Raw genomic sequence first — 13,079 nt, 5'->3', positions numbered from 1 at the left:
GTTTTAGGCTGCTTTACTTTATAGCACTAAAAATGCTTTTTATTGTGCCTTTTCTAACCCTCCCCCTCATTTTCAGTATTTTAAAATGCTAAGGCTTTTTTCCCTGACATTCTTTTAGTGAGTCATTGGGTGTAGTATGAGTTTGAGTGCAAAATTAAGAGTAATCTACTTCAGAACAGTTTTACAATGGCAACTTGTAGAATGGAAAATCATTAATCATTCAGTGTTTTATAGCATAGTTTTAAAGGAAAAGTAAAATGCTCTGGGAACATGGCTTTTTCTTGGCTACCGAAAAAAGCCAGAGGAGATAATTGGTATTGGATAAAAGTTTTTCCTACATTGTCTGTGAGAAATTATTTCATTCAGTAACAGTGAAAATATGTCTGATTTCAGAGAATACATAATTTGGTTATAGTGGGGCGTATGCTGTGCAAACTGTTGAAGAAAAGTGTATCCTTTTGTCCATTAGGTAATTCATCCTACTGCATATGATGCCAATATAAATGTAGGTGGGTATGGCAGATTGCCCAACTTGGGGGCTTTTTGTTCTTCTTACTTGCTGTGTTCCATTAATAAGAGTGACTGAATCAGGTAAGACCTTATAGAAGCAGAGAAGGTTGTTCATTCCTTAAGGACATTGAAAAATACTCCAGAAAAGACAATGTCAGAAAACACAAGTTTACCAAGGAGTAAAAAGGCAGAGAGAAACACAGCAAGGGTCTAGGAGCCTGCAGCTCCAGGGGAAAAGTCAAGAGGACGAATTACTGTAAAGGACACAGAACTGCAAGTGAGATTTCACAGGTGATAAAATGGAAACCTCCTTGATTCTGGAGGAAACTTCACAGTGTTCTGCAACTCATAAAATTACTGAGGAGACAGACCTAAGGTCTGAAAGTGATGATTCTCTTTGAGCAAGGGTTCTTTTTGGTCAGAGAGAAATGGGCAGGAAATTACTTGTTTGTAAACTTTTCTCTATTTATATTCTGCCTTACCTGACTGCTTCCAAGTTCTCTATTTTTTTTTAAAAAAAGTTTATAGTGTAATTGAGATTAAAAAACTTCTGGCTTACTTGGAGGAGCTCACTGTAAAAGAAAGTTTTAAGCAGATCCACTTCAAAGTTCTGTTTTATATGTGTAAATATAAAGACAAATAGTTTAGAAATAGATCATGTAAACTCATAGAAATATATCATGTAACTTTCTTACATAGCTGAAGCCTTCATTATTCCTGTTTGTCTTTTACACTGAATATTCATCAGAACGTGTGGACATGAGCAATCATGTAAAATGAAAATTTTTAAAACTTCTTTTTGTCTAGATTATTGTTAAATAAAATTTAGGGTATAGATTCTATATATGCTTGTTTTGCTCAATCATTGATTTATACTAACATCCTCATTTTTCTTAGAGCAAGATTTAGGTAGGTAAATGACTACATTTTACATATTAGCAAAAACGTACCTTTGGGTTATTCAGTTTTATTTATTTTCTTCTGCTTTCTTCTGTTAGCTTTTAAATTTTAGTTCATTTTTTGGAAGTACTTCTGAGATTTTGAAAGCTGAACGTGTGCAACAAAAGAAATTAAAGAAGTTCTCTTTAGGAGTCAAATTATTAAGGATGTATTCATTTAATTTATACTAGCTAAACAGCCAGTGTTACTCATTCTCTCTCTTTGAGCATACGTGCTGGTCTGTACTATAGCCATTGCACAATAACTTTTTCCAGTTGTTTAACAGGGAAGAAGCACTGTATTAACTCTGTATCTTTTCTCTTACATATTTAACTAGTGTTCCATCTTTTTGTTGCTGTTATTCATGACTGCAGTTTTAAGAAAATTAAACTAATGTAGGTTCCTCCTATGGAAATAATTCAATAGTCAGTTTCTCCAAATAAAAAATTGCAATTCACTAAAACTTTCTGGGCATTGAGTCTGTCAGGGAACGAGCTCTGGGACTGTGGTTCCTGTTAACAGTGTCCTGGCCAGAGCACTGTAGTTTTCATTTTTCCACTTCTTAATCTTTTGGAACAGGAAACAGGCACTGAATTGAAAAACTATTCTAACTAATAAAGTGGACACTGAATCACAGGTTTTAAGCAGAGTTTTAGATACTTTTGTATGGTTTTATTTCAAATGCAGATTAGATACAACTGCTTTATTACATCAGAATTAAATATATATTATGTTACTGAAAAATAATGTTTAATGATAAAAGAAACTGGGGGAGAGCTTTTATATCTCTCGATCGGTTATAATTCTGATGTATCCGTGAATAGGGAAGGAAACAAGAAAAATGAAAGGAGATAAATAGGAAGAAAGCAAAAGAGATGGGTAAACTCATCATATTCCTTAGAGTATCTGTACAAAGCTTTATGCAATATGAGAATATGGGTGGAGATGCAGAGCTTTCAAGACCTATTAAACCTATTCTACCATGGGGGGACAGTCATTCAGTTTTCTGTTTTACACACCCACCTACACTGGGCGATAGCCATGCATTTCACTTGAATTCTTCAGAGTTCAGATATCCCGAGGCAGAAGACCAGACAGCCTATCCTGCTCTCAGCATTTAGTGGATTTGGGGTTTTTGCTTTTGTTTTTAGTGAAGGACAAGTGATGTAAAAGGAAATATTATGACCAAAGAACATGAAACATGGTTCTCTGTTGATTGTCAGTGTTGTTGACATCTGTTGTAGAAGTGATTTGACAGACTGTACCGAATACGCCTGTAAGTATACTGTTTTGCCTGTCGCACCGTGCTTGTAGGTGGAGCTGTGAGTAGGTGCTCAGTGGATCATACCCTAAAATAAAAATCCCAATGCACAAAATAGTGAACCTGTTAAAAAGTGCTTTAATCTACTCTCCTGTCCAGAATATTGTAGTTTCATACAAACCAAAGTACACACTTCTGGTTTTCTTCCTGAGAAAAAAGCTAACACTTAACTTTCTCAAGCCAACAGTAGTTGAATTTCATACTTAGGAGAACGCCTGAATTGTATCAACCATGCAATAGGACAAAATAATTCTAAATCTGCTTGGACATTAAAAGTTTGATGGGTTATTTTCTCCCCAGTACTTTTAGGCAACAACTTCCTCCTTAAAGATACTAATACAAAAGGGTCTCTCCATTGTGTCTTCCAGTCTGCACGCAAGCCAAAGAGTCTTTCCCTCCTCAACTGGACTCTTTGAAAGGGTCTACAAACCTGAGCTTGCTTGTTTGCTTAGAAAAGCTGCTTAGAAAAGCAGCTTGTGCTGTCTTACATCTATTCCAGTTCACCTGTCGGGCTCATCTTCACAGAGAGTATAGCAGCAAGCACAAAGTACACACACAACTCTTCACTTGCTGCCTCACTACTTAGCCTTTTTAAAGGGTCATACGGAATTAAACCCACAGAAATTAAATAGTTTTCAATCAAATTGTGTGAAGATGCAATCCAAGCAGAATATCCAAGAGAAGGAGGAGTGTGGAGGCAAGGAGCTGAAGCAGATATTTAAATATTGCTAAGATGATCAGGCAATAGACACGCTGCCAGCTCTTTGTGCTCATAAATGGAAAAAAGTCCTAGAAACCAGACACAAGGACCTGTTGTGCTGGGCAGTTGGATACTTATTTATAAGTCCTTTTATTTTCATCTTGCCTTACATAGTCATTTTCAGATTTTTCTCTTTTAGTTTATTCTTGTTCATACTCTAATAAAGCATAAATGTTCTGAGTTTCAAAGCTGTTCTGAGTCGCCTTTTAGATATTATTGTAATGAAATCATAGAATCATAGAATGTGTTGGGTTGGAAGGGACCTTTAAAGGTCATCTAGTCCAACCCTCCTGCAATGAACAGGGACATCTTTAACTACATCAGATTGCTCAGATCCCTGTCTGACCTGACCTTGAATGTTGCCAGGGATGGGGCCTCCACCACCTCTCTGGGCAACCAGTTCCAGTGTCTCACCACCCTCATTGTAAAGAACTTCTTCCTAATGTCTAATCTAAACCTACTCCGCTCTAGTTTAAAACCATTGCCCTTTGTCCTATCGCTACATGCCATTGCAAACAGTCATAGAATCATAGAATCATCTAGGTTGGAAGGGACCTTCAAGATCATCTAGTACAACCATCAATCTAACTCTGACAAAAAACCCATCACTAAACCAGTCCTTCCCAGCTTTCTTGTAGGCCCCCTTCAGGTACTAGAAAGCTGCTGTAAGGTCTCCCCGGAGCCTTCTCTTCTCCAGGCTGAAGAGCCCCAACTCTCTCAGCCTGTCTTCATAGGAGAGGTGCTCCAGTCCTCTGATCATCCTCATGGCCCTTCTCTAGACCCACTCCAACAGGTCCATGTTCTTCTTGTGCTGGGGGCTCCAGAGCTGGACGCAGTACTCCAGGTGGGGTCTGACCAGAGTAGAGGGGCAGAATCACCTCTCTTGACCTGCTGGCCACGCTTCTTTTGATGCAGCCCAGGATGCAGCCTTCTGGGCTGTGAATGTGCATTGTTGGCTCATGTCCAGCTTTTCATCTGCCAGTACCCCCAAGTCCTTTTCCGAAGGGCTGCTCTCTGTCACATCATCCCCCAGCCAGTATTGATAACAAGGATCTTGCACTTGGCCTTGTTGAAGTTCATGAGGTTTGCACAGGCCCACCTCTCTAGCTTGTCCAGGTCCCTGTGGATGGCATCCTGTCCCTCTGGCATGTCAGCCACACCACTCAACTTGGTGTTATTGAAATGGTCAAGGCAGGTGTCCCTTAAAGCCTTGCATATTTGGGGGTCCTGTGTTTGTATTCATTTGTATACATTTTTATAGCTTTAATAGGTGCAAAAGTAACTTTCAAATGTTCCTTTATATGTGGAAGATTCAGTCCTCCTTTGGCTCACTGTTGTGCTCTGCTTTAGAAGATGACAGCCATTTCTAGATATTCACCACAGCCCTATTCTTAGGAAGAGGCAAGGTCTCAGTCTATCAATAAACGGCCTGCTCTGCTATCCCTTACAAATTTAAAAAGCACATCAAACATAGCCAACTCTAAATGCTTTGGAGGGAAACACTAAAACAATTGTTTCCAGCAGTTCTTGTTTCATATCATATTAGAGCCTCTAACAGCAGTGGGAAGTCAGGAGAACTGGAAAAAAATCTTTTTTTGAAAAGGTGATTTTTCTGTTGCATCATTATTCAAGCTCACAAGTGACTAACAAGAACAAGAATCAAGAAGACTTGGATATTTCCCCTCAGTTCTTGGAAGTCCAGAGATGTCTAGTAACTAATTACATTTTATATTTTCTGACTGTTAAGATAATTACCCCCCACTTTAATTGCTTGAGGATGTGGTTGGTGGTTTTGGTTTTTTGCATTCTGTGATTCTAATAGGTAAATATTTGTATGTAATACTTTCTTTTTATTTTTTTTTTGCATTTGTTAATTTAAATAGGTATATATTTTCCTGTGAATTTTACTTTTTTTCCAAAGTGTGTGCCATTTTTCATTAATGTAAATTGCTTTTGCTGTACTACTTGACTTTTCTGAACCCTTATGGAGGTATGTTTTAATATTTCATATGGTAAAACCTCTGTTTCATCTGGAGTTATACATCTGTACAGCCTAATTTTAGCTATATTTACTGTTTGCCACATAATTACAGTTGTTCAGCAGTAGAGGACTTCTATTCTTAGTGACTTTGTTATTAACTATCTCTTGCAATGCAATGCTTGGGGTATCTTGTTATTTTTCTGAGGAGGGAGTGTGACTGACTGACTGATTTTAGGCCACAAAGAGAAAGTTACTGCAAACGAAGTAAGAGCATGATTCTGGTACTGGCCAGATACTCTTTTGACTGCACAGATGATCTAAGAATCTATATCCTGACTACGGTATATACGTCTTTATGGACACAGACTGCCTTTTGATGAATAGAGAGAATCTAACATGGAGAATTGAATTTGTAGGTTAATAATTGCTGCTCTGTTTTCCCTGATAACACTGATCTCTTCTCCCTGATATCCAGTGACAGGACGTGTGGGGAGCTACACCAGGGGAGGTTCAGACTGGACATTAGGAAGCAGTTCTTTACCGAGAGGGTGGTCAAACACTGGAACAGGCTTCCTAGAGAGGTGGTCGATGCCCTAAGCCTGTCACTGTTCAAGAAGCATTTCGATATTGCCCTTAATAACATGCTTTAACTTTTGATCAGCCCTGAAGGGGTCAGGTAGTTGATCTAGATGATCACTGTAGGTCCCTTCCAATTGAAATAGTCTAGTCTAGTCTAAAATAAAGCTAAAATTTCTTCTTATTATTAACTGTAAAAATCTTGTGTAGTACTTTATTACTAAGATAAACTGTTTTCCATACAGGCTATAATATTCTTCTTTTGTCATTAATGCCCTTTGCTTAACAAATCCTTATCACCCTCTTTAAATATATCACAGACTTGCAAAGTATCTAATAAGTTAGAGAAGTTGGTATATGTAGGACCAAATGGCTTCTATGTCTGTTTTAGTTAGATGAATTAGTTAAACTGATATGTGATAGCCATTGTCTTCTCCACCACTGTGTTGTTTTGTACTTTGAGGGATAAGCAGATGTTCTTGAAATCGTGTAGGTATACACAGAATTTTTGTCAAAGTTCTAATTTTTTGCTCTAAAAAAAAGTGACATCTTTTAATGACAGAATATTCAAACCAGAATTTATATATCTTTTTATTGTTTTGTCATGGCATAAGTTTGCAAGTACTTCTAATTAGTCAACTGCTGGTATGAGTGGACTCAGACAATGTGGAAGATGAAGATGTTTCTTTAGTTACCCTTCCAGGACTAAGTTGTCAGTCGTGGACATTCAAAATCTAATTGAAAAGGAGGTTGGCAGTTTTTGGGGAGGAGTCTTGAACTGTGAAGATCATTACTTGACTGAGAGAAACTTTTTTGTACAAATGCAATGAAAACCCATAATTGAAGTCATTGTTCATTATACTAATGCATTCTAATGCTGGATGGAATTTTAACATTGCAACAGAAATGTTTCTATTATTTTTCACATAGATTTTAGACGAACATTTATTTCTCATTTACTATAAACTGTGCTGTCATTAAGATTTGCAGTCCAAACAGGCGTTGGGTGTCCAGTGTTAATTTGAGTTCCACAATTTTAAGCTCATTGGATTTTGGTCCATCACTTGTAAGATGCTGTCAGTTAGCCAGGAGGGCAATTCAGGAATATCTTGTTCTTTCCCCGTACTCATGAAAATTTTTCTTTTCTCTTTCCATTCTTTACATTTAAATAGGAAGACAGCTGCCTTCAGATGATACAGAACTCACTAACGGTTGCTCTCGCTTCAGTCCCGCTTCATGAGAACTTCAGAAGATACTAACTGAGGTATTTATTTGTTCTTTTCATTTTTAGAATTTCTACTGTGCAGATATTAGATAGGTACAAGAGCAGACAAAAGACATAACGAATCTAGGCCAAGAAGAGTAATCGTATGTGGAAAATAACACAAAAGTTCTGTCCATAGAGAGAGCTGCTGGGTGATGCAATCTAGTCTCTTTCTGTAGCTGGGCACTATGTTAGTCAATCTTTTTTTATAAATTGAGAAATCAAATAGTTGCAAATACACCAAAAGGAAACATTAAAATGCAGTTAAAATGCTGCTTTTTTGGGGTCTTGTATCCAGTTTTATCTGATCCTCAGATTTTCTCCAAGAATGGACAAAAGATTTTTCAGGAAATCCCTAGACATGAATACCCAATCATCTAAATAATGACTGCATAATGAACCCTTTCAAACTATCTGGCATTTATAGGTTTCTTCCTCTTAATACTTACAGGGAATTGCAATTCAAGAAGAGCTTTGATGTTAACACAATATACAAATGCTTTCATCCCAGTTTATCTTTCATAAATCCATGAGATTAAATAGAATAGCTGTTTTAAAGATATTGATAAATATTTTATTATGAAAAATATTTGTCATTTTTGTCAGATACCAGTGAATTAATTCCTTTGTATAGAAAAGAACTTCTCCATTTGTATATGTAAACAGAGCCTGATAAAGGATTAATGGCTACAGAATTCATAAAGGGAAAAAAGTATCTTGTAAGCCAGTTGGATTTGTGTCAGGCCTAAATTTATGATCTGCAGCTGTTAAACATCTGATAGGAGCTTCATCTTCTAAAGCATGGTAACAGTGGGAGTGCATGGCTAGAAAAAAGGAAACGTGCTTTGGAAAATGAAATTGTCCAGACATATGGATGATGATTGCAATGCTTCACATAGCACAAAACCTTTATTCTGTAAATCTTACAAATGTATGTTTTAATGCTTTTTAAATTGCAGACAGCTACCAGCACAGATTCTAAATTATCGTAGGTTGAACAGAGAGTCTTTTGGTCAGTGTTTGTATAGTCAGTCTATTGTAAACAGTGCCAGGCTGGAATTCTTGTTTCTGCATTTGAGAACTAAAAGCTTAAGTACCACTGAAAAAAGATTTCTCATAATTCCTATAATATCATCTTAAAATATGTAACAGATGCAACTTTTTTTTAATAGCTCTTGGTATGTGTATGCATTTTCCTTAAATACCAAGAATGGCTTAACTTTTTTGGAAAGCTTGGTAGTTGTTAGTGTAGTTATTGTATAAATTTCATATGTGCTATTAGAGGTATAGTATAATAAATGTAATTCCTTTTTTTAAAGAGACTTGATATACCAGCCAGTATAGATTGTGGTTAGAATAATGTTAGCATTAAAATTAAAAGTTTTCAGAAAAAAGACTATTAAAATTCAGTTGGATGTTACATATGGATTCAGAAGAGAACGCAGAAGACATTTTTGTTTCTCGTCTTGCATTGAGTGCTGTTAGCAGCTGACTTTGTTAATACTATTGTTTTTACGCATGGATTCTGTGAAGTGCTGCATATTCTCAGATTTTAATAAAGCAGTTGGCGTAATGTGACAGGTTGGGCCATTTTATTATGCATTATGGATTGGTTATGTCTTACACTGGGGCAGTTCATTTCTGGAGTCAGTACACAAGTATTTTAGCAGTAGAACTAGCCGCTTATGTCACAGATTATAATTAGCAGTGTCTGTATGCCAAAGCAACAGGATGGAATGCAAAACACAGCCAAACATGTGAACGAATTTTCTTCCAGTGATATTTGGCCAGGCCTAAAATATCTTCCACTCCAGATTTGAAAGTAGTGGAAAAGTTAGACAATTCCCTCTTGGGAAGAGACTGATTGTAGTTTATTAGGAAGTCCCGTTTGTTTCAGATCTCTAAGGTAAGTAGCAATTTTTTAAAATTTCTTTTTATATCTGTATTGAAATATTAGCATATTAATAATTGAGTTGTTTTTTCTTTGTTACATGGCTGTATCAGCTTCTCCCCCATCTGATTTTCTGTGCAACATTTCAGGCTGATTCTGTCCTCATTTAAGGATCATGTTAATGCTTATGTGATTTATTTTAGGACGTAAATTTAAGTGTTCATTTTTATATACAATTATTTTTTTAGATTCTGATAGTTTGTTATACTTGTTTTTACAATTAAATGCAGTATTAAGTTGTATAGTGTAAACTTGCACTTGTGTAATATTAAGAAGCTAACTTTTCATACTTTTAAAATCTTTTACAGTATCATATTATTGTCCTTACATAAATATCTGATTTGCAGTAGTAAACTGATACTTGTAGTTCTAAATTATTCTCAGTTTATCTATCACACACTGAAAGTTAAATTTAGTGAAGAATGGATCCGTGCTTCTGCTGAACACTTCTTTTTGGCTTGACAGTGTGGTAATAAAGTTCTGTCTGAGGAACTGTTACCAAAATCAGTTCTAACTTCTATGAAGTGTACTTGAATTACTGTGGGGCATCCAAATATGTGTATACAGTACTCCTTTTACAGGTTTGCAATCTTCTTGAATTCAAATACATTTTCTCTCGGATAATTTCACTGACTGAAAGAAAATTACTAACAAGGTATTGGTGGGTAACTGATTCATTATCAAATGGATTTAATGGATGATACTTGGTGTCTCACCACCAACAGGTGCTCGCACTACATATTGTGTCATGCATCAGAATGAACACCTAAGTTCCTAAAACAGGATATTGCCAAAGTGTAGGAATGTGATTTGATTGCATCAACACCAGTCAAATAGGCTCCTTTTATAGAGATATGGATGGTTTCACTAAATCTGTCTTAAATCACATCTTACTTGAGGAGATGAATCATGTCCTAGAAGTATCTGCCTGTCTCCATTGGCTGTGGAGAGGGCCTAGGTAAGTATGGCTGGTGTTACCTGTCTTTGGTGAGTCTGGCCTGCGTAGCCACATGCAAATCAGTAATCCATGAGTGAACTGTAGCAACTTTGTGCCACAGAGTTCAGAAAGTTTGCAATCAGTTGAGATTTTGGAAGTTTTGGTTGTGATGTATGGTCACAACTGATGTCACTTTGGCTTAGATGAATGTCCCTTTATCTTCTAAACAAATGTGATATTCATATATTAGATATAGATCTCCATTTCATTACTTAATGAAGGACAAATGGTTCTAGAATACCACCAAAGGGTAAGAACCACTGTGTGGAATTAAATTAAAAGTAAAAAGATCTAAATTAAGACCAGCATTAGAGGGAACCATTTAAAATCTCTTTTCTAAACCTTTACACTTTTGTTAATAATGTGCAACTTCTTCCTGGTTGAAAACTTGGTGGTTAAAAGCAGGTTATATTTCAGTTCTTGTTGATAATCATTAGGCTTTAGTAACACTATGAAGATAGAATATTCATCCTTACTGTAACAGGTTCATAATTGTACTGATGTGTGACTATACTTAGTGTTGAGAATACTCATGCAAAAATGTACGTTTTAAGCTAAGGGAAAAGAGTTTTGGAGGAACAGTTGAAAGAACAACAGCCTTCCAACATCTGAAGGGAGCCTACAGGAGAGCTGGAGAGGGACTCTTTGTCAGGCAGTGTAGTGACAGGACAAGAGGTAACGGTTTTAAATTGGAAGAGGGGAGATTCAGATTAGACATTAGGAAGAAATTCTTTAGTGTGAGGGTGGTGAAGCACTGGAACAGGTTGCCCAGGGAAGCTGTGGATGTTCCATCCCTGGAAGTGTTTAAGGCCAGGCTGGATGGGGCTTTGAGCAACCTGGTCTAGTGGAGGTGTCCCTGCCCATGGCAGGGGGGTTGGAACTCGATGATCTTTAAGGTCCCTTCCAACTCTAACTATTCTATGATTCTATGAAAGAAATGGATATAGTGTATCATACAAAACCAAGCCTCTGTCAAAAGGCACAGAAAAGTAGGCAGTATGGAGATCCTCTTGCTTGAACAGCCTTGTGAGATTTATTCCTTCCTGTGAAAAACAATGCCTTTTACATGAGATACAAATCCCAGGTCCTGACCTCTTACAGTTTTTAATTATTTTCATGACTTGGAATTCAGTAAGCTGGATTTCTGTGGACTTATTTCTCAGTTGATTGTCTTAGATGTTTAATAAGCAGCGACTGAAGGTTTTCTGTAACAGAGACATTTGCAAGGTCTTTCTCTCATACAGGTTTTCTGCTGTCTAATAAGATCTTCTTGCGCATTGCAGTCTCTCAGTGGAGACTAAGTGGGGTTTCTTCACTCTTCTGTCTCATTTTCAGAAAGTTTGTAAGAATGTAGTATTTCTGAGACCTCTGCTTGTCTGTTGAATTTGGTTGAAATTGGCCAAGAATCTCAAAAGCTATTGTAGGAGGGAGGGAAATGAGTGGGAGACAGATGATTTATACAGTGACATAGAGGTGATTGCTTTGATATTTATTAAACCAGGCTAAAAGCATCATGGCACTTTGGATAACAGGTTAATTTAATATCCTGGTCAAATTTTCAGCTTGGGTAATGATATTCTCACTATTTAATTCATCTGTAACTTAGGCTACCTGGGCCAGTCTTCTCATTAAACCTTTTTGTATATCTGCCAAAAGCTGTTAAACAGCTGCTGCATTTCATGCTGTGGTTGGATGAAGTGCTACTTCTGTGTAAGAATGTAAAGAGGAATATAAGCTAAAGTACATCAATATTTTTAAAATGGTATGAGTATGGTATGTGCTAAGCATTGGATATTGCTGGTATTAGCCATAAAACACATGTTTTTCACTAGGACATGTTGATTTGTGTGTGTGCGTATCTATATCCTGAAAGTTCTCTGTAAGAATCACGTCTATGTGTATTTTCAATAATGGAATGTAGAGGTGGAATCCTCTTGGAATAAAGCCTGTTAAAGCTCTTTAGTTCCTCCTTGTTTATTTGCTGTGTGGTCACTGCTCTGAGGAACAGAATTCTTAGCACCTTTTCTTTGTCTTAGCTTTTTCCAGTAGTGCGAGTGGTAGATACTAAGTTTTAGACAGATACTAAGTTTTGCATCATTGGCTTATTAGTTATGGATACTAGTGGCTTTCAGAAAAGACTGGCTGTGGTGTGAACATCAGCCTCTTCTTCACGTTAAAGTTTCACGGAGGTCCTACTTTGAATTTCAAGGCTGTTAAGCCTGGCTCTGAGGAGCCTGCAGCCTCTGTCCGTGATGGTTGCTACTGGAAGGAGATGGCTCTGCAAAGTTCCACTGCACCCAATTTCCTCAGGTTTGAGGAAAAGGAGACTGAAGTGAGGGGCAGTAATAAGTAAATAAAAAACATGTTCTGGTGACTCCAAACTGCTGAAAGCAGAATGAAATGGAACGTGGTTCTTATAAAAATAAATGCAGTGGAATGAAACTGAGTCAGCAGAGCATAGCTATGGCAAGGAAACCCAACTGCAGACGGGGCTGCATTAGTGAGGCTGTAGATGGGAGGCTGCATCCAAAGATCTGTTCCAGTCCAGCTTTGAACTGGAATAGAAGATCGGTAGCCTAATTTTTTCTAGGATTTTCAGAATTTTTTCAGAAAGATTTTCCTGAATATTCCCTGTATTATTATTATTTACCTGCTGGTCTTGATTACGCCCCTGGTTGTCTTACTAGCTGATCCAATGTGCAGCGTTTCAGATTTCATGTCTGCTTTTGGTATGAGGAGGCATCAGAGTTTACCCAACAAGTGTCATGGGAGGTTGGTAG

At 37.1% G+C, this 13,079-nt stretch overlaps 1 protein-coding gene across 4 annotated transcripts in view; it reads left to right on the top strand.

The window, feature by feature from the left end:
* SGCG (sarcoglycan gamma) overlaps nucleotides 1-13,079 on the top strand; it is a 143,418-nt gene that overhangs the window by 31,928 nt on the left and 98,411 nt on the right. For 2 of the 4 annotated variants that reach the window (XM_074160318.1, XM_074160326.1), the window contains exon 2: nucleotides 7,260-7,351. The gene's annotated coding sequence lies outside the window, so the exon portion shown is untranslated. Of the gene's footprint in view, nucleotides 1-7,259; nucleotides 7,352-9,158; nucleotides 9,258-13,079 lie in introns of those variants that run through there. The other 2 variants (XM_074160310.1, XM_074160335.1) reach the window with 1 other exon arrangement.

This window comes from Numenius arquata, chromosome 1, assembly GCF_964106895.1.
Source record: "Numenius arquata chromosome 1, bNumArq3.hap1.1, whole genome shotgun sequence".
Taxonomy (NCBI): Eukaryota; Metazoa; Chordata; class Aves; order Charadriiformes; family Scolopacidae; genus Numenius; species Numenius arquata.
Note: the sequence above shows the minus strand (reverse complement) of the source record. Positions and strands in the feature narration are given on the sequence as shown.